The 18825-nt window shown below is 42.1% G+C and overlaps 1 non-coding gene across 1 annotated transcript; it reads right to left on the bottom strand.

The window, feature by feature from the left end:
• Positions 1-12161: 12161 nt before the first annotated feature.
• LOC143653328 (U6 spliceosomal RNA) lies at positions 12162-12264 on the bottom strand. Its single transcript, XR_013161253.1, has one exon. It is a non-coding gene; the product is annotated as a U6 spliceosomal RNA (small nuclear RNA).
• Between the last annotated feature and the right edge of the window lie 6561 nt (positions 12265-18825).

Genomic DNA, 18825 nt, shown 5'->3' with positions numbered 1-18825 from the left:
TTCAAACTTCCATGTCTCGGCATCTACACTATCTGCCAGCATTTCAAACATCTCCAAATATCCATGTCTCTGTTGGCACTGAAGAAACTGTACCTTTTCCAAAACATCTCCCCTTTTAAAGGACTTTGGTAAACTAATCAAGACCCATCTTGAATGGGAAGAGTCACATCTCCATCTAATCCAAAGGTCACACTGATGATTTTGTGTGTCATCTCCATGGAAACAACCCAATCAAAGTTTCCACCCCAAAATATTGAATAGGGATTAAAAGAAACATGGCCACCCCCACAAATTGGATCAGAAAAAAAGACATGGATTTTCTGGGACACATAACAGCTTCAAACCAGCACCCAAGGATATGTAACTGAAAATCTCATCTAGTGTACATGCAGAGGTAAAATTGTACAGTTGCTTGAGAAAAAGTTTGGCAGATTCTTAAAGAAATTAAGCATACACTTACTAATTGATCCAATACTTAAATTGATCCAAAAGATCACACATTGTATAATTCCATTTATTTGACATTGTGTGTAGTGGATTAAAATAACATAGGGGCTTTGATCTGTCCCTTGGTAACTTAAATATGTCATTAAGTCCCTGAGTGATGACTCCTAACCCCAGCCTATACAAGATAAACAGCTTTTCCATTTCCTTCCTGTAACCTGCCTGGGTTTGCCCTTCCCCCAATGGAAACTAAATAGAAAATCCCTGTGCTGATTTGAAGCTGTTCTGTACCTAACAAAAGTCCAAGTTCTCTGAATCCATCTCTGTGAGGGTAGGCCTATTGTGGATGGGATCTTTTAAATTTGTTTTTCTTTCCGTATTTATTTATTTATTTATTTTGCATGGGCAGGCACCAGGAATTGAACCTGGGTCTCTGGTTCTAGCATGCTAGGCGAGAGCTCTGCCTGCTAAGCCACCATGGCGCACCCATGGATGGGACCTTTTGGTTGAGTTGTTTCCATGGAGAGCTGAGCCAGTCCATTTTTAATTCTTTACTGAAGTCCTCTATGGAAACATACAGAGAAATATCCAGATGCAATTTTAGAGAGTGCTCACATTCAAGAGAATTTATAGAAAGAAATTGCCTCAGGAGATGGACCCAAAGAACCTGAGAGCCATTTTGAAACCAGGGAACAGGAGAGAAGGATCAGTAGAAACTACCAAGTGTCTTCCTGTGTGAAAGAGGAACCCTGGATGACAATAGCCTTTCCTTTGACAGAAGGTATCTTCCTCTTAATGTCTTAATTTGGACATTTGCATGGACTTTGCAAATTTGTAGCCTAAGAATGGGTTGAAAAAGCCAACCCATTTTTGGTATATTGCATTCCAGCAGCTTTAGCAAACCAAAACAGATTTGGGGGACAGAGGAGTGAGATATGGCAAGTTGCAAATAACAAAAAATGCTAGAATGGCTTTGTAAATGGATAAGAGGAACATTCTGGAAGAATTGTGAGATGCTTGATAGGAACAACCTGTATTGATTTGAGGAGACTGTTGGTGGGAACATGGACTCTAAAGATACTTCTGATGAGGCCTTAGACAGAAATGATGAATGGATCACTGCAAACTGGAAGAAAGGTGATCCTTGTTTAAAGTGCAGAAAATTTAATAAAATTGAATTTTGGTGTAGGATGGAAGGGAGAATTTGAAAGTGATGAGATAGGATATCTAAATGAGGAAATTTCCAGACTAAGTGTGAAAAATGCAGCCTGGCTTCTTGCAGCTTATAGTAAAATGTGAAAGGAAAGGGATATGCTGAGAATTGAATTCTTGAGTACAAAGAAACTAGAAATTTATGATCTGGAAAATTCTAAGTTTCCAGAAAGTGAGATCCCAACGGCTAGTGCCCTGTATGAGAATTTAACCAAATACAGAAGAACTAGTTAGCCATGTTAGTGGGAGTCAGGATTGGAAATGGAGTTTTCCAAAAAGGATTTGTGGAAAGTCTTGCTGTCTGATGGCTGTGACCCATTTTTGCTGGATGAGAAACTGACAACTTTATTACAGGATCTGTATAAATGGAATCACTGCCAGTCTTGATTAAAAGGGAAAGAAAAGGACAGATTGAAGGAAAAATTACCTCAAAGGCTGAACCTTAGAAGCTAAAGTCTGGGCCAAGAAATCTTGGGCCAGGAGAGCAGACCTGTCCATGTATGTGAGAAGGGGAGTTTGCTCTGGGGTTTGCAAAGCATGGGCCTTCTGCCCCATTGTTTAGGAAGAGTGTTAACATGCCAGGGCTTTCAGATGCCTGGGGAATTGAGAGGAGTTGGGTTGCCCTATTGTTCAGGAAGACTGCTGCCACCCCAGGCCTCAGAGAGGGAGGAGCACATTCCCTGGGGATTGGGGAAAACCTGGGTTGAGGTTGTGCCCCAGAGATGGCAGAGAGTACAGCTGCCACCCAGATGCTTGAAGAACGTGGAGCTGAAGTTAAGGTGGTCTCCCCAATGCTTGGAGATGTTGGAATCCTCTTCCCAGTGTTTGAAGGAAGCTGGACTGCTGTGAAACCCTCGGAGCATGTGAGACTTCCACTCTCTCAATCCCTGAGGATAAAACATTTTTCTGTAGGTGACTCAGACTTAAAAATCTAATGGTGTTTGCCCTGCAGTTCTTTGGAACTGTTTGGAACTTTGACCTGTTTTCCTTCCAATTTCTCCTTATGAAAGTTTAAAGTTTATCTTATGACTGTCTCTCCTCTGTAAATTGGAAACAGATAACTTTTTTCTGAATTTCACAGGTTCATAGCCAGAGGAGAATGTTGCCTTATGACAAACCATGCCTGTAACTGATTTCGGTAAGACTTTTTACTTACTTATTATTACTGAAATGATTTAATTTTTTGGTAATATTACAATGGAATGAAAGTATTTTTACACACGGAAAGAACATATCTTTCTGGGGTCAAGAGGATGGTGATTTGAAGTATTATGTACCCCATAAAAGGCCATGTTCTCTTAATCCATCTCTGTGGGGGTAGACCTTTAGAATACGTTGTTTCATGGAGATGTGACCCACCCAATTCTTTGTTGGTCTTAATCCTTCACTGGAGTCCTTTATGAGAGGACACAGAGAAATTCCCAGACACATTTTGGAAAGATCTCAGAGCCAAGAGAGTTTAGAGAAAGAAAATAGCTCAGGAGAAGTGAGAAGGAGCCCCGACAGAAACTGAGATAGTGATTTTGAAACCATGGCCCAGGAGAGAAGGACCAACAGTGATTGCCAGGTGCCTTTCCATGTGACAGAGAAGCCCCAGATGCTAGCAGCCTTTGTTCATGGAAGGTATCTTCCTCCTGATGCCTTAATTTGAACATTTGTATGGCCTTAGAACTGAAAATTTGTAACCTAATAAAACCTCATGGAAAAAGCCAACCCATTTCTGATATATTACATTCCATTAGGTTTAGCAAACCAAAACACCACCCAATAGCCCTCTTCTTTAGTCAGCTGCTATATATCCACCTGGTAAAATTTTGCTCCCCCTGCTTGGTTGAGTCTATATGCTTGAAGTTTTCCTCATGTGACCCTGCAAGGCCTGCTTCTCATCTCTGTTCTAGGACCTGTGAGCACTAAAAATTTTTCTTTAAGTGATGATTATCACTTAGATAAAGTGAGGTAGTACAATGGGTATATCATTCATTTGACCATTCAGATAAATTCTCATCTCTAACAGTGAGAACACCACCCCCACCCCTTTACAACAAGTTGTAGAAACTTTTCTTACAAGGAGTTCCCTCAACCCCTAACCCAGACTGAATTACTGAACAGCCTTGTTAGACTGTATAAGCCTAGTTTCTACAATCTCTGAGGTTATTGACACAATGGAAGGGGAACTCACATCCAGAGTCAGAGATCCTGGTTTATCAGGACCTACCACCCTACATAAGGCCACATAGCCCTTCCCCTGGAGGGCCCCACCTTCTCCTGCTTATTGAAAGCCTATCCCCACCCCCCTCACACCCTGCCCCCAGGAAGATGTGACTACTGGAACAATTCTTATTAAATAGCTACCCCTAGTGGTGTCAGCTTTTGCTCTTAATTCTCCCCTGTAGGTACTGATGTTTTAACATATGGCTGCCTAACCTGGAATAAGATCAATTCCTTTGGCTCTACTAGTGGGCTTTGCCAAAGGAGAACCCATGGGCCCGCCCCTGCCAATCAATATGCTAAACATGTCACAATATTGCCCGAAACAAGATATTATGGGGCTCTGGAATGTGATCCAAGATCTCCTAAAAAGAGTCATTGTATCAGCCATCCCCCCATATAATAACCCTATTTGGCCAGATCTCAACACCTCTACCAATGAGGGACACATAACTGTCAATTATAGGAATTCTGCTGTGCAGACCCCACTCATTAAAGTGCCTATTCCTAATGTCGTTAAACTAATTGAAGATATACAAAGGAGCATGGACGATTTCTTTGTTGATTGATTTGGCCAACCTGTTTTACACAATACCAATACCTAACAAAATTTGATCTCTATCACCAACAATTTGACCCAGTCATTAAAGATCCCTAAATACTATAAGGATGTCATCCTATTAAAGGGCTACTCTGAAGAGGGACTCTGGCTGATGATATTCAGGGTTTCTCTCTCAGCTGGAAAGGCACATGGTGAGATCTGCTAGCTTTCTCTTCAAAGGCTTCCCCAGGACTCTGTCTATCCTGTTGGCTCTGTCAGTTCTGGTGGCTCATGTGGCTCTCAAGCTTTTTTCAAAATGGTTCCCTCTTAAAAGGTTCCAGAAAGCAATCCCATGAATTAGATGGGTGGAGATACATCTCCAAGGAAACCATCTAATCAAATGTTACCACACACAATTGGGTGGGTCACATCTCCATGGAAACAATAAAAAAGATTCCACCCAGCAATACGTACTGAGTATTAAAGGACATGGCTTTTCTGGGGTACACAACATATTCAAACAGGCCCATTCCACCCTTTGGACCCCCAAAAGTTATGTCCTTTCCAAATGCAAAATACATTCATTACAGAACAGTATCAGAAAGCCTTAAACCATTTCAGTAACAATACACATACAATATAAAGTCAGAAACAGTACAAAATTTCATAAAGTCAGCTACAGGCATGGTCTGAAAGGCTCTGTCAAATTCCTGGACATCATTTAGTCCTCTAAAAATGGAATTCCCTATAATCAAACACCAACTCTTACAACAAAGTCCATTTTATATGCCAAGGAATACATACCTATCAGAAATATTCATGTTCTGGTAATAACACATCCCATATCTCTGATTTTTATTGTAGTCCATACCCAGAATCACAAATAAACGTTTTCCTTTCCACTGGGGAGAGAAACAATTGTGTGAGAGTTGGCATGTTACAAACCATGTGTCATCTGCCAAAAAAATAATGCCAAGCAACCCAGTGCCAGGATGGGAGGTCTGAACAACCAGTTAGCAGGTCCAAGTCCATTCGAAGATCTACAGGTAGACTTCCCAGGGCTGCCGTGGGGCCAGGGATATCGCTTTCTCCTTGTATTTGTCTGCCCCTTCTCAGGTTGGGTAGAAGCATACCCCACCCGCCCGGAAACAATCCAGGAGGTGGCATGAGCCCTTCTAAAAGACATCATTCCTCAGAATGGAATGCCACTTACCATTGCTTACCATCACTTCTGACAACAGCCCCGCTTCTGTAGCGGAGACCCTTCAAGAGCTAGCAAAAGACTTGCAGATAACTTGGAAGCTCCACACTGCCTACAGGCCCCAAACTAGTGGAAAGGTAGAACGGATGAATCGGACTTTAAAGGGGCAATTAAAGAAACTCTGGCAGGAGACAAAACTGACCTGGGTACAGGAGCTCCCTATCGCTCTGTTTAGAATTAGATTTGGCCCGACAAAGAAAATAGGTTTCTCCCCCTTTTAACAGTATGTAGAAGGCTGCCACCCCTTACCAGAGTCTTGCAGGAAACCTCAGAAAAATTTAGAACTTAAGCCTCACCCAACACGTGGTTCAGTTGGGACGGGTTCTAAGTGAGTTGTAAGGGAAAGTATTAAAAGCAGTGTCCGAGCCTTTCAGCATTGACACCCTGTGTTAGTTAGATTCAGTTGTCAACTTGGCCAGGTGAGCATGCCTAGGCTTGTTGCTTTGGAGATGAGCCAATGGTATGTGAACCTCATCTGTTGCTAATTACATCTGCAGTCGGCTAGGAGGCGTGTCTGCTGCAATGAGTGACATTTGACTTAATTGGCTGGTGCTTAAATGAGAGAGCAAAACATAGCACAGCCCAAGCAGCACAGCATACCTCATCTCAGCACTTGCAACTCAACCCAGGCCTTGGAGATGCAGAAAGAAGTCACCCCGGGGAAAGTTGTCGGAACCCAGGGGCCTGGAGAGAAGACCAGCAGAGACCATCCTGTGCCTTCCATGTAAGAAAGAACCTCAGTGGAAAGTTAGTTGCATTTCCTCTGAAGAACCAACAAAATAAATCCCTTTTATTAAAAGCCAATCCGTCTCTGGTGTGTTGCATTCCGGCAGCTAGCAAACTAGAACACACCCCCATACAAGAGTTTGCACTCGGGGACTTGATAAGGGTTAAGGACTGGAAAAAAGGCTCCTCCAGCCTCACTGGAGAGGCCCTTACCATGTTGTTTTAGTAACCCCAACAGCTGTCAGAGTGGCAGAAGCCATCCCGTGGATTCACCAGTCTTAGGTCACAAGGGCCACTGCGGACGACCCCTGGGCGTGCACCCCTGATCCTGAACACCCAGCACGCGTCATTCTCCAGAAGCCACTGTTTTCTTCTTCATCGCAGCCGAGATCAGCTGACCAGCCTGCGACTGAGGCCTGACTGACTGTCACTGCTCTGCTCTAGCGCACCAGAAGCAGCGAGTCAACGCACGGCTGAAGCCTGAGGGGACCTCTGAGCCCTGCTTCAGTCACCCTGGAAGCTGATTGATCTACACACGGCCGAAGTTTGAGGAATCAACCAATGGACATCTGGCCTGCCAGGTCTGTGGACTTATTGCCTTTTTCTTGCTCTTTGCATTTGTTCTTCATTGAGCAGTCTTAGCCTTCCTGCAAGTGGGACACCTGGAATTCTTCCCTGAGACCAATTTCTGTTTAATCTGGTGGGAACCTTTCTACCCAGGTACTCTGTAACTGTTATCATGTTTCTCACCCTCATACGTTTGCTCATTGTCCCTGTGGTCCCTTCAGGAGGGGGCGATGCATGCAAGGGATGTCTCCAAATTGTTTATTCTGGGGAAGAGGTAAAAACCACCATGGTATACTATCGCCATGCCACATGCCTGGGTCGGAATTCAACATGCGCATTTAACACCACAAAATACCCTCTCTGCCTAGGCACCTCAAAGTGCCTCAATCCCCAGTCACCAGGTACAGTGGCAGAGTATTCCCTGTATTAGCAAGGAGAGCCTATATCATCTGGCACTTTGCCCGGCACAAGGGTCACTGTGAGCTTTAACACATGCAGGTCCTTAGGATACTCTATTGTCATGGGCATCTCTTCCCCTAAGGACAGGAGAGCACCTCCAGTCACAGCCAAACTTCACCACGGCTGCCCCGCTTGTAGTCACTATAGCTACTCCTCTGATCCTACCACATTCACTGGGAAGCCAGCTGTGGCTCTCACAGTATCCGATGTTTCCACTACAACAGAACATAGAGGGGTTGCCAGGCACTAGTAGCCAGAATTTTCCTTATGTTACACAAAGAAATAAAAACCCTCACTGAAACCCAAATGGTGGCCCCTTACCATGTTCACAGTCAGTCAAAACAAATCATGCAAGCCCCAGAGCAAAGAGCAAAGTTTCCAACTCCCCCAGTTACCCCAGAGCTAGACCTGAAGAAAATGTGTTCATTGAACTAGTCAAGCAGCTCGCTTCCTCCCTCAGTATAACGTCATGCAGTATTTGTGGGGGTACAGGTAGCGGAGATCAGAGGCCTCAGATAGCCCAAGAATAGGGGAATCCAACCCTCTAAACCTCACTCTTCCAGACCTTTCCAAGCCCCAGGGCAGCTGGTGGAGCCTGGTAATGGTGACAGTAGGAAAACGCTGTGTGGTGCGATGGGACCTATCATTCTCTGTCCCTGTTGGGGAACTTGGGTGCTCAGGAGGGTGAGCACTTCCTGAGGGTGCAGACCACACAGTCTGGGAAGGGGATGAAAATGCCAGCCAATCTACCCCTTATAAAATGCTTAATCTGACCAGGTATTGGGACAATGTAAATACCCCCAGCGCTCAGCAAGCCGCCGCAGGGTTTTACTAGATATGCAGGAAAATGGCCTACAAACAGCTGCCCGCTGGGTAGACAGGGTTCTATACAATCAGGACCACTTGCCCAGCTTTCTTCTTGGCCCCTCCCTGTTCTGGGGTAGCCAGCTCGGGTACCCCCTGCGGGTATCCATCAGAGAAAAACAGAGAGTGGCAGTCAACATCCAAATCAGGAGTTGGGAAGATAATGAGTGGCCCCTGGAATGAATAATCCAATATTATGGGCCTGCCAGATGGGCTCAGGATGAGTCATGGGGATATCAAACCCCCATCTACATGCTCAACTGTATCATCCACCTCCAAGCAATTCTGAAACTAATAACTAATAGAACTTCACAGGCACTAGAAGCCCTAGCTGATAACCAGAACAAAATTCAGGTGGCCATTTACCAAAACTGGCTGGCCCTAGACTATCTCTTAGAGGATGAGGGAAGAATCTATGGGAAATTCAACTGGACGGACTATTGCCTCCAAATAGATGAACAGGGAAAAGCTATTAGAGAAATAACCAATGAAATGAGAAAACTAGCCCATGTCCCCATACAAACATGGAAAGGGTGAAACCCAAGTGATCTGTTTGGAGGATGGTTCTCTATGTTCAATGGGTTCAAAACCCTAATTGTTAGTGTCCTAGGCTTGCCAGGCATATGTGTCCTTGTCCCATGCCTTCTGACACTCTTAATAAGTAGCTTACAATATTCAGTCAAAGTCCTGATGGAAAAGCAAACCTTGGCAAAAATCCTGACAATATGGAAGCACCAATACTGGCCCCTACAACTAGAAGAAAATGAGGTATAAATGATGCAACTGTCCTCTAGCGTGAACAAGTATCAAAGGGGGAAATGTAGCAGAGAGGTCCTTTTTGCCCAAGCCATTTCCTCTCACAGCAGGCAAGCCCCTGTTTGCCCAAGCCACTTCCTCTGGCAGCAGGTGAGCCCCTCACCCCTCCTTGCAAATTTAAACTACCTCCTCTTTAAAATTCTCCAAATTCCTCTGAGCAGTTGGAACTACACACGAACAGGATGCTTGCCCCAAGAATGGGTAGAATTGCACATAGGCAAGGTAAAAAAAATTCCTGTGAAGAAACCCCTGCCCTAACCACTCATCCACTTCTGTAAACCCAACTTCACACCTTTCCTGATTTAAATAAGCCAATAATTTTCTTCTAACATCATCAGTTCATACCTTGTCTTTAATATATCATCCAGACTATAAAAGCGTTTGTAACCTTTGTTCGAGGCTCAGACTTTTTTTTTTTTTTTTTTTTAAAGAGAGAGGGAGGAAGGGAAGGAAAGACAGAGAAGGAAGGAAGGATGGAAGGAAGGAAGGGAAACATTTTTTTAAACATTTTCTTGTTTTATTATATTTTGTTTGTTTGTTTGTTTTTTACATGGGCTAGGGCCGGGAATCGAACCGGGGTCCTCCGGCACGGCAGGCAAGCACTCTTGCCCGCTGAGCCACCGCGGCCCGCCCGAGGCTCAGACTTTTGAGGTGACTCAGCTGGGCCCTGTGTGCACAGATGAATAAAATCTTGCTTCTTGAAGCTCCGGAGACTTGGTCCTAATTTCTTCAGTGTTCGTGCAACATAGTTAGCCCATATTATTGAGGGATTATAATATGTGACTTTTTGTTTCTGGCTTATTTCATTTAACATACTGTCCACAAGGTTCATTCACCTAGTTGCATGCCTCACAACTTCATTCCTTCTTGCAGCCACTCAGTAGTTCATTGTATGTATACACCACAGTTCCCCCTTCCATTCCTGAGGTGACATACTCTTAGGCTACCTCCATCCATTGCAAAATGCGAATACAGTGTGCGAAAGTCTATTTGTGTCACCAAATATACACTTAACAAGTTTACACCTAACTATGGGGTTGCAGGAGCATACGGTAACCCCACCCTTAGCCTCCTGTGAAGCCACCACACTGCTCTCCAGAGGGGATGCCCCACTTTATTTCCCTACCAACAGTGAATAGGTACATCTCTGCCTCCACATTTTCTCCAGAACTTGATTCTTTCTGTTCATTTTTAAACAGTTTTATTCACACATCATAGAATCTAATCTAAGCAAAAAGACAATGGTCCATGGTACAATCACAGAGGCATGCCTTCACCATGACAATCTATATGAGGATATTTCCATTTCTTACCCATACCTTTTCCTCCTTTCCCCCTTTTGACATTTAGCTTTAGTATGTTATTGCCTTTATTACATCCAATGGAAGCATATTAAATGTCACTGTTAACTATAGATCTTAGTTTTCATTGATTATATTTTCCTCCTGCATTTTCAACACCATGCAATGTTGACACTCAGTTGTTCTCCTTCATGCAAAAATGTTCGTAAATTTGTACATTTAATCACCATCATTGTCCACTCTAGGCATCCCTAAATTATACTGTCCCTGTCCTTATCCTCTGTCTTTCCTTCTGGTGTCATGCATGACCTCCAGCCCTCCTCCCTCAACCAGACTCATGCTCAATTTCATTCAGTGTGCCTCCAATATGTGCTACCATTGGTATTGAGCTATCCATTTCTGGATCTTTACAATAAATCTTTTTGAACATTCTGTACTACTTTAGCACCAAATATCCAATCTCTACCCTCTTTCTATCTCCTAATAACCTAAATTTTTACTTTAACTCTCAATGTTCACGCATCAATGTTAGTTCATATTAATGGCACCATACAGTATTTATTCCTTTGTTTCTGGCTAATTTCACTCAGCATAACTTCTCAATGATTATCCACATTGTTACATGTTTCATGACTTTATTCTGTCATACAGCTGTGCAATATTCCATCATTTGTATTTATCACAGTTTGTCTATCCACTTGTCTGTTGATGAATGTTTGGGCTAGTTCACCTTTTGGCAATAATAAATAATGCCACTACAAACATTAGTGTGCAAATGTCTTATCTGTCCTTGCCTTCAGTTCTTCCAAATATGTACATAGTAATGGGATTACTGGGCTATATAACAGTTCTGTATTTAGCTTCCTGAGGAACAGCTAAGCTGCCTTTCAGAGTGGTAGCAACATTCTACATTCCTGCAAACAGTGAATAAGTATGCCTTTTTGTCCACATCCTCACCAGCACTCATAGTTTTCTGTTTTTTTTTTTGTTTTTTTTTTTTGATAATGGCCATTCTTGTAGGTTTGAAATATGTGCTGGTTTGAAATGATGTACATACCCTAGAAAAGCCATGTTTTAATCCTAATCCCATTTTGTAAAGGCAGCTATTTTTTCTAATCCCTATTCAGTTTGTATGTTTGAAACTGTAATTAGATCATCTCCCTGGAGATGTGATTTAATCAAGAGTGGTTGTTAAACTGGATTAAGTAGAGACATGTCTCCACCCATTTGGGTGGGTCTTCATTAGTTTCTGAAGTCCTATAAAAGAGGAAACATTTTGGAGAATGCGAGATTCAGAGAGAGCAGAGAATGCTGTAGCACCATGAAGCAGAGTCCACCAGCCAGTGACCTTTGGAGATGAAGAAGGAAAATATCTCCTGGGGAGCTTTATGAAACAGGAAGCCAGGAGAAGAAGCTAGCAGATGATGCCATGTTGCCATGTGCCCTTCCAGATGAGAGAGGCCCCTGACCGTGCTCACCATGTGCCTTTTCAGATGAGAGAGAAACTCTGACTGTGTTTGCCATGTGCCTTCTCTCTTGAGAGAGAGACCCTGAACCTCATCAGCCTTCTTGAACAAAGGTATCTTTCCCTGGATGTCTTTGCTTGGACATTTCTATAGACTTTTTGTAATTGGGACATTTTCTTGGCCTTAGAACTGTAAACTAGCAACTCATTAAATTCCCCTTTGTAAAAGCCACTCCATTTCTGGTATATTGCATTCCAGCAGCTAGCAAACTAGAATAAAATGATATATATATATTTTTTAATATGGAAAACTTCATGAATTTGCATGTCATTCTTGCTCAGGAGCCATGCTAATCTTCTGTGTATAGTTCCAATTTTAGTATATGTGCTGCTGAAGCAAGAACTGAATTGATATCTTATTGTGGTTTTAATTTGCATTTCCCTAATAGCCAGTGAGAGTGAGCCTCTTTTCATGTTTTTGAGCCATTTGTATTTCCTCTTCTGGAAAATTTTTGTCCATGTCCTTTGCCCATTTTTAAATTGGGTTTTGTCTTTTTGTCATTGAGCTGTAGAATCTCTTTATATATTCTGGATATTAAACCCTTATCTGACATATGATTTCCAAATATTGTTTCCCATTGTGTAGACTGCCTTTTTACTTTCCTGACAAAGTCCTTAATGCACAAAGGTGTTTAATTTTGAGGAGATTCCATTTATTTATTTATTTTTTCATTGCTCATTCTTTGGGTCTAAGGTCTAGGAAAGCACTTCCTATCACAAGAACTTCAAAACATTTCCCTACATTTTCTTATAAAAAATTTTATGATCTTAGCTCTAATGTTTGGGTCTTTGATCCATTTTGAATTAATTTTTGTGTAAGGTGTGAGATAGGGGTCCTCTTTTATTCTTTTGGGTATGGATATCCAGTTCTCCAAACACCATTTATTGAAGAGGCTGCTCTATCCCAGTTGAGTTGGCTTGGTCACCTTATCAAAGATCAATTGTCCATAGATGAGAGGTCTATTTCTGAAGACTCAATTTAATTCCATTGGTCAATATATCTTTATGCCAGTGGCATGCTGTTTTGACCACTGTAGCTTTGTAATATGCTTTAAAGTCATGTAGTGTGCTACCTCTTTCTCAAGATGTGCTTTTTTCTCAAGATATTTTTGGCTATTTGGGGCACCCTGCCCTTCCAAATAAATGTGATTATTGTTTTTTTCTTTTTCTGCAAAGTAAGTTGTTGAGCTTTTAATTAGTATTGCATTGAATCTGTAAATAATTTTGAGTAGAATTGACATCTTAACTATATTTAGTCTTCCAATCCATGAACACAGTATGTCCTTCCATTTTTTTTTCTTTGACTTCTTGATTGTCCCACCACAAGTATGGGGGTTGGCTACCCAATCAGGGGCAAATTGTGAATTGGGATCCTCTAGTGATTGATAACCCGTCAGGGCCACCAAAGTGGGTCATACATACCAAACCTAAGGGGGAGTTTCTATCTCCGGAAATCTTACTGGTAGTTACAGGATATAAAGGATGTATTTCAAACTCTAGTTCCCCCCCAATTTTTGCAGGAATTAGAAATTATAGTCAAAAACCTCAGCAATGATAATGTGTGGGTTACTGTATGAGGTGAAAACAAACTTTGCCCAGTGGAAATGACAGCACACAAAAATGAAATAGAGTTTACTATGCATTCTCAGCCAGCACCCCTCAGTACCCATTCTCAGCACTGACAACGCCAGCTGGGAAGCTACCAGATGGAGAGCCTGAGTGTTGTACCTCTGAATCTGACTATGTTGGTGCAATCACCTCAAACTGCCAGAGGCACATAACCAAAGCTGATAAAATGTAAATGTTCACCCTGGCTACGGCTTATATTCTTATGCTGCCTAGCACAGTGGGCCTCTAGCCATAACAGGGAAACCCTACAGCAGTAAAACCCTAAGATCACAACATTGTCCCCCCACATTGGACCAACCAGACATGCTGACAAGCTATAATACATTACCTCAGACCAACATGCCAGTGAACATGGATAAATCATGGTCATTAAGGGGACTTTATATAAAATGGACACAGTGGCATTAATGCCTAAACAATACAGCCCACAGACACACAGCTATACAATATTGTCCAAGAAAGTGTTCAAGACTGGTTCCACACGTGCCCCGAGCTCAAGCTTCCACTGTTAACAGTTCCTATGCTTTAGTGTGCTATCTCTGGCACTGGCAGGAGCAACCCTGTATTGTTCTTCCTTAATACATTGGGTCACCATTGATATATCTTATAAATGTGCTGAGGATATTTATCCTTTCTGGATGGAATGGTCTCAAATTACCCACCAAGAAGCAGCACAATAGGATCAATAAATATCTAAGAAGTTTGTAAGTCCAGCATCTGTTGGGTATATTGCAGACTAATGGTTGCCCTTGAAGCCCAAGTGTATGCTATTAGCCAAGATCTTTTGGCCCTATTCATTCACCAGTGGTGAGCCCTCTGGGAAAGCCATCTACCAGTGGACTGGTTACCATAGACAATGTCACCCAAACCCAACAGCTCACTGATGTGGATGGCCCAACCTCACACAGCATTGCCCCAGCTCAGGAGTTCATTACTAGAGATGACATCACCCTTCATCACAGGTCCACCAACAAGAGACTATACTTCCCCAGGACTTGCTTTTACCAGAAACCTGTTGCTTGTGCTATACTACCCTAGTTTCTACCCCTGACTTTCAAGTACCCAACCACACATTCAGAGATGTTTTCACCAATAAGACCCCCCTGAGTTTCACTCCCTTTATGTTGATGTCTGTCTCCCAGAAACCACCAGCAGCTAGGACCAGGCTGCTATACCTCAAGTGATAAACCCCACAGTTGTGACACTTCCCAGAGGTACACATAAACCCTATGGGAGGCCAAACCATGGTTACAAAACCACACCACATAGGGGATTAACATCGTATAATGCCTCCTTCACCCTCTTTTGGAGGACTTGCACATTCTGTGTATACTCCAGCACATCCACAGTGATTTTTCTTGGTCATCACCTCCAACCAACACACAAATACCCTTTATCTTTAACATTCTCTCAACACAAATAGCCAGCATAATCCCATCCTTAAAACCCTGAAGCTGAGGCAACCCAATTGATTGTAGTAGATTAAAATTGAGGCTTGGCTCTGTCATGATTCCTCAGCAGGCAGACCTTGTCATTAGTCACACAGGCTTCATCCTGTCCTGATGCCTCTGCATCTCAGGCACTGTCGTTAGGTCCCTCAATGACTACCCCTGATACCTGCTTATATAAAATAAGTAGCTTCTCCACCTCCTTCTCATTCCTATCTGAGTTCACACCCTCTCAAAAGTCAAATACAAACTCCACAATACCTATTCTTGCTTGACCAACTGCTGCAGTTCACCAGTATAATATTATAAATACCTAGTCCCAGTCTACTGTAAAAGCTTGCTGCCCACTTCCTTATTTGAACCCCACACTTCTGACATGCTTCTAGCATGCCTGTGTAGGCATGCAGTTCCTCCCTCTTCCTGGATCTATGAGTACTAATAAACTTTTCTTTTATACCTCTATCGTTTCACTCATCTTTCCCACACATGACTTTCCATACAAAGATCTGACCACACATTGTATAAGAGAAAAAATCTAAGAGCAGGAAAGCAATCAGAGCTTGTCAGGGATTATAGGATTGGGTGAGCACAAAGGTAGCACAGTCAAATATTGAGGGTTAGTGGAACTGTTCTGGATAGTACTGTGACATTTGTCAAAACCCATGTTTTGACAAACGTGAATTTTACTGTATGCAAATTAATAAAAAGTCAACCAAGATTTCTGGGGAACCTTAGATGAAATGCAGACTGTAACAAATGAATTTAATTGTATTCCAAACACATGACATAACTACACTGAAGAGGGTGGGGAGAAAAGAGCTAAACTAAGTAATTTTGTGAAACAGTCTTTGATTTGTAAGCTAAAGAAAAAGAAAAAGTGTAGGGATAGAACTGATAGAGAACAATGGGCTCAATTCCCAACTGATTGGCTCTGCAGAGGGTCCCAGTGCCACACTGATTTTCTCATCTCAGTTATCTTTAGTTCTGGAAAGTATAATGAAAGTACAAAAATTTCATATGGATCTTTTATTCCTACATTTTTTGTAATCATGAGGTTGTTTTATTTGCATGGAAAGTGAAACCTTCTCAGATTTCCAAATTTATAAACAACATCAACGGCAACAAAAATGCAGTTATAAACACTGTTGTCTCTTGCAACAACTCATAAAGCAGTTTTTCTAGATAATGTTTAAAAAGATGTTCCCTTGGGCGGGACATGGTGACTTTGCAGGCAGAGTTCTCGCCTGCCATGCTGGAGACTGGGGTTCAATTCCTGGTGCCTGACCATGTGAAAAAACAAAAAAAGATGTTCCCTCCAATCAATATATTGCTTAGTTGCTCTGAGTCCCAAATATCATGCACATAGGCCTCTCATACTGCTTTTCCACACCTACTGTTTTCAGAGAAAAAAAATTTATTTTTATTAATTTCCAAAAATATTAGACTTTTGTATTACCAGGGACTTTGGGCTCTCCTGTGCCACTAAAATATGCAGCCATTTAGGAATTGTCTATTGGCTAAGAAGCGTACCTCAACTCTTCAACTTGCCTCCCTGCTGTCTCCTCCCAATGTACTGCTCCACCCATTCAATTCTGCCTCTTGACCTAACCCTTTATCTAACACATCTAGTGTATACTTTTTTAAGCCATTACTTATTATTATTACCTTAATGATTATTATTGGTTGTTCATCATTTTGGCTTTATCTGAACACCCTACCTTCCCATTAAATCTGCTTCATCCTGATTTTGAACAATTCACCACAGTTTCCTGAATTATCCTTTCACTAAATGCCAAAAGGCTTTTTGTTGCAAATTCTAGTCCACATTCTAAAGGAATGTGAGGCCATAAGTTTCGAAGGTGCTGTACCCTCCAACCTTTCATAGACATGCCTTGTTGGTTGGACAGATGTGCTGGCAAAGGCCTTTTCCTGAGAGAGTTTTGGATGTGCTCTGACTACACTTTCAAAGTATCAAAGATTCTTGTGCCATTCTTTTGCTGATGGCTTGTGAAAGTCAATTACTCTCTCAGTGGGTTACCTGAAAACAAAATAGTTGGAGAAAATACTTTTAGAAAATTCTCAGATAAATAGAATTGATCCCAAAATGTTTTCCTGAGCTAGAAATTACAAATAGAAATACGTGAGAAAAGAACAATCAAGCAAAGCAGGCATTAAAAAAACACATGCATGCAGAAAACACATATATGCAGAAAAGCAAAACAAAACAAAAAGCTAGCAAGGAAAGCATGCTTTGTGAGGCTGGAATAATTCACTTGTAAGGTACAGCATGTAACTTAGTGTGGTAGGCAGAATGATGACTCCCTTCCCATCAAGACGTCCAGACCCTAATCCCTGGAACCTGTGAACATGCTGCTTGGGAAAAGGAATTTAGCAAATGGAATTAAGGTGCCTAATCAGCTGACCTTAAAGTAGAGAGATCATGTGGATGTGCCCAAAGAAATCACAGGAGCCCCTAATATGGGAGAGAAAGACATGAGTCCTTGAGTGAGAAACTGCAAAAGAGAAGTCAAGAGAGAAGAGGCATGGGAAAGACCCAGCTCATCATTGCTGGTTGGGAGATGCAGGGACTTCTGTGCCAGTACGGAAGAGTGGTCTCTAGGAGTCAACCTCAGCTGACAGCTAGCAAGGAAATGGGAACTTTCGTTCTATACCAGAGTGGAATGAATTCTTTTTTTTAAATATTTTTATTGAGAAATAGCTACAAGCATACATCCCAACCATATTATATAATCAGTGGGTCCCAATTTCATTACAGATTGTGTATTCTGCACCATAATCATTTGCATCACTCCAGAAAAAGAACTAAGAGAACTCACACATCCGATACCCCTTGCCCCTCCCTTTCATTGGCCAACAGTTTTGCAATCTACAGAATTTTTACCCTTCATCTCCCCTTTTTATTTATTTTTCATCCTTGTTTTTTTTTACTCATCTGTCCATACCCTGGATAAAATGAGCATCATACACAAGGTTTTCACAATCACATAGTCACTTTGTGAAAATTATATAATAACACAGGTGGAAGTGAATTCTGCCAACAACCTGCATGACACTGGAAGTGAATTCTCCCCTGGGGCTTCAAAAAATAAACAAGACCCTGCAGACAACATGACTTTAGCTTTGTGATACTCAAAGAAGAGAGACCAGCCAATTCCACTGGACTTCTGATCTACAGAATTATGAGATTATATGTTTGTGTTGCCTTACACATCGAGTTTTTGGTGATAAGTTATGGCAGAAATAGAAAACTAATACTTAGTGATAATAGTTGTGCATATGAGACATAATAATGTTCAACAGGGATATGGACATTAAGGCACCAACAAGAGGTTACTTTCACTTAAGAAAGGTTGTTAAGTCAGGAGCACCTCTGCCAGCTGGGTAGTGACTTGGTTGGCATCTGCTGGTCCCTTGCTTTTGGGCTCCATTGCTTTCAGCCTCTGTTTCTGTGGGAGTTCCTCACTTTGCTTCTCCAGGGCTGGCTTTCATCTCTTGGCTTCCCTTGGTTCTCTCCAGGTTCTGGCTTGCTTAACATCTCATGGCAATATCTGCTGGGCTCCAAGCCTCTCCAAACACTCATGTCTCAGTTATCTGAAACAACTGTTCTCCAAGCGTCTACATCTGCTCTCTGTCAACTCTGAGGTTTCTGCCATTTCTGGCTCTCTCCAAAATGTTTTCTCTTTTAAAGAGAAACTAATCAAGACACATATGCTGGTTTGAAAGGATGTGTGTCCCGTAGAAAAGCCATATTTTAATCCTAATCTCATTTTGTAAAGGCAGCGGTTTCTTCTCATCCTTATTCA

This window comes from Tamandua tetradactyla, chromosome 1 (genome assembly GCF_023851605.1).
Source record: "Tamandua tetradactyla isolate mTamTet1 chromosome 1, mTamTet1.pri, whole genome shotgun sequence".
NCBI lineage: Eukaryota > Metazoa > Chordata > Mammalia > Pilosa > Myrmecophagidae > Tamandua > Tamandua tetradactyla.
Note: the sequence above shows the minus strand (reverse complement) of the source record. Positions and strands in the feature narration are given on the sequence as shown.